We start from the raw sequence: 3,179 nt of genomic DNA, 5'->3' as shown, positions 1-3,179 counted from the left end.
TAAACGTTTTGGGGTGTCTCATGCGTCACGCAATAATCGTATTTTCACTTAAATTCAAATATCAAAGCATGCAAAATCAATGTGTGGATTATGTGTTATATATAGTTGTTGGCTTGTTGCTTGTTTGTTTGCTTGCATTGTGTCTCAGTATCACCTTGTGGATCCACTTGCTGACCAAGTTCCCCACGCCATGGGTTGAGCCTGGTATCTCTATCATCATTTAGATTCACTCTTTGGGGCTTGAGTCTCATTTGTGTCGCATTGGTTGGTTTTATTTATTGTTGCTGTCTTTATTGTGATTTTGTCCTTGTTGTGATGATGTCTTTGTTGTAATTGTCTCATTAACGTATGAATTACATGTTAACCATTTTTAAATAAATTATTTTATTTAAACCTGTAGAATTTGCTTTAGACAAAATAAACAGAATTATTTTATGTTTTATTAGGGCTGGCAAATCGTCTCTTAGTAGTTTTAACCGGTCTTTGACGACGCAAACAACATAAGTTCTAAACGTGAATACGACTCGTTTAACTACTTTATATCTAATGTCTATAACACACTTTTATGTTTTATGTACCAAGAAGGAGAAATGATGGATCCTAAGATTCTAAGTTTGATTATTGTTAAGAAGGTAACAAAGCACATGGTGTATTTTTCAGTAAACATGTCTAATCGTGTCTTATACAGGTACCCAATTGCCAACCCTATGTTTTATGTTATGAACGAGAAAAAGTCATCGCGTACACGCATCACGCCAATTGAAAGTTCACGAAAAGAACTATACCACTCATGACCTAGATTTAGGCGCGGTGGTATTCGCATTGAAAATTAAAAAAATGTGAAGTACCTCATATAATATTAGGCCCAATTCAAGATCTCGTTTTAAGAGGTATACAATTCATAGTATTATTACACTTAAAGGAAATTAAGAAATCACCTATCGCATATGTGCTAATAAGAAGTTATAACTCATACAAATTACAAAACTCATATAACATTACTCATGATTTCCTTAAGAAAGTAACCAACGGAAGAATATGATGAACCACCCTTAGCCACCGTTTCTCTGCTCATTTTACTCATCTCTTTCACTTTTTTCTGACCTCTTTATTCTCCATTAGTCGTCTTATCCCCCTCTTTATCTCCTCTGCCGTCACAATGACCACACCGCCCTCCGAATTGAGCACATTGATCTTGTAATCAAGTTTCAAGTCAACTGCCAATCCTAACTCCACTACCATTTCAAACGCATTCATCTGTTGCTCCCAAAGCATTGGCAATGTAGCCGTCGGTACACCGAACCACAAACTTTCTAACATCCAGTTCCACCTGCAGTGGGACACAAATCCCCCCACTGCTTCATGTGCCAACAATGACACCTGTGGGGCCCATCCGTTCACCTTCCCTATTCCCGAGGTGCGCTCCAGGAACCCATCTGGCAACACCCCTCGGGGGTCATCAAAATCGTCAGTGAGCACTTTCAATGATTGCTCGGGTGGTGGCAGTCGGCGCATGGACCATATAAATAGATGACCACTTTGTTCCAAACCACGTGCTATCTCCTTCGCTTGGGCCTCGTCAAAACCTCCCATACTCCCAAAACATAATAATACCACTGAGGACGGCGGTAGACTCTGCAACCATCTAAATACATCCGTGTCATCGGGCTTTCCCCCTATTCCGTCTAGATTGAGTATGGGTCCCACCGGATACACAGGCGGGAAGTTAGTCCCCGAAAACGAATTAATCGCGTGTGTTTCCAACTCCAGGAACGTATTAATCAAGATCCCTTTAGCCTTTCAAATTCTCCCAATAGCACTTATCAGAAAGTCCAACCCCTCTTGTTTCCGGTACACCTCCGGAAAAACCTTCATTGGCACCGGATTAACGAAAGTCGGAATAACTATCTCATCTTCCGAGTTCGCCAGCTCAATGAGATCTTGCTTCTGATCCACAAAAAGCATCTCGAAATGCAACTTAAAGCCAAGAAAAGCAGCATTCGAAGTGAAGTACACATATGTTGGAAGATTATATTCATTGGACACATCTATCATGCTAGTGCATAATATGTTAACAACCAACCCAACCACCCTACTACGTGAACAAGTTTGATCTATCGCGTCCTCTAATATATTTCTGACATATTTGCAATGACTGTTGATGAACTCATAGAACGACATAACAAAGGGAGCACTGGAGTTGAGCTTTGGTGGTGATTGATCTTGACGGAGTTTGATGAATCGCATGCGTTCGATAGCGTTTTTAGCCAACGATTCGATGTAGGTGGTGAGAGGTAATACAGAGTAAGGAGGGTTTATGATAAGAAGTGTTACTGAGAGGGTTTGGTCACGGTTAAAGAGTAGTTTTGCCATCTCGATGGTGGACATAATATGACCAACCGCTGGTGCAGGGATGAACACAAGTTCTGCAAATGTGTTGTTAGCCATTAATGGTGGATTTTGAGGTTGCTGCTTGTTGTTTATCAATTTACGTTTGATTCCATATATATATATATATAGGGTAGGGATATGGTAAAAAGTGTCCAAAGTGTAAGAAGTGTAAGAAGTGTTTTAAACCATTGGATCTTTGATCTAATGGTTGAGATCAAAAGGGTATTAAAATGTAAATTGTGTTTTAATTAGAATGGGCTTTTGTAAAATTGAAGGGCAATAGTGTCTTTTCCATTCTTTCAAATATGGTAACCGTTTCAAACACAACCATCAAACTCCTAAAAATCAATCTCCAAAAAAAAATCAGCGAATTTCTTCATACTTTAAAACATTCCCAGATTTTTAAAACGTAATCGCAGATTCAAGTCATGGTGTTTTATCTGGAGACATTGTTGATGGCGTGGTGTTTTATCTGGAGACATTGTTCGTGGCGTAGTGTTTTATAAATACAAAACATTCCCAGATTTTAAAACACCAAGACTAGGATTCAAGTCATGGTGTTTTATCTGGAGACCTTGTTCATAGTGTGGTGTTTTAAAACATCTATGATTCAAGTCATGGTGTTTTATCATGAGACATTATTCATGGCGTGGTGTTTTATCTGGAGACATTGTTCATATCGTGGTGTTTTATCTGGAGACATTGTTCATGGTGTGGTGTTTTATCTGGAGACATTATTCATGCCGTGGTGTTTTATCTGGAGACATTGTTCATGGCGTGGTGTTTTG

General features: G+C 39.1%; 1 pseudogene; it reads right to left on the bottom strand.

Annotated features, from left to right (window-relative positions):
- Positions 1-988: 988 nt before the first annotated feature.
- LOC110941361 lies at positions 989-2,448 on the bottom strand (annotated as a pseudogene).
- Positions 2,449-3,179: the final 731 nt, after the last annotated feature.

The sequence above is a fragment of the Helianthus annuus genome, chromosome 7 (assembly GCF_002127325.2).
Source record: "Helianthus annuus cultivar XRQ/B chromosome 7, HanXRQr2.0-SUNRISE, whole genome shotgun sequence".
Classification (NCBI taxonomy): domain Eukaryota; kingdom Viridiplantae; phylum Streptophyta; class Magnoliopsida; order Asterales; family Asteraceae; genus Helianthus; species Helianthus annuus.
The sequence above is the reverse complement of the archived record's forward strand: the minus strand, read 5'-3'. Positions and strand labels throughout refer to the sequence as shown.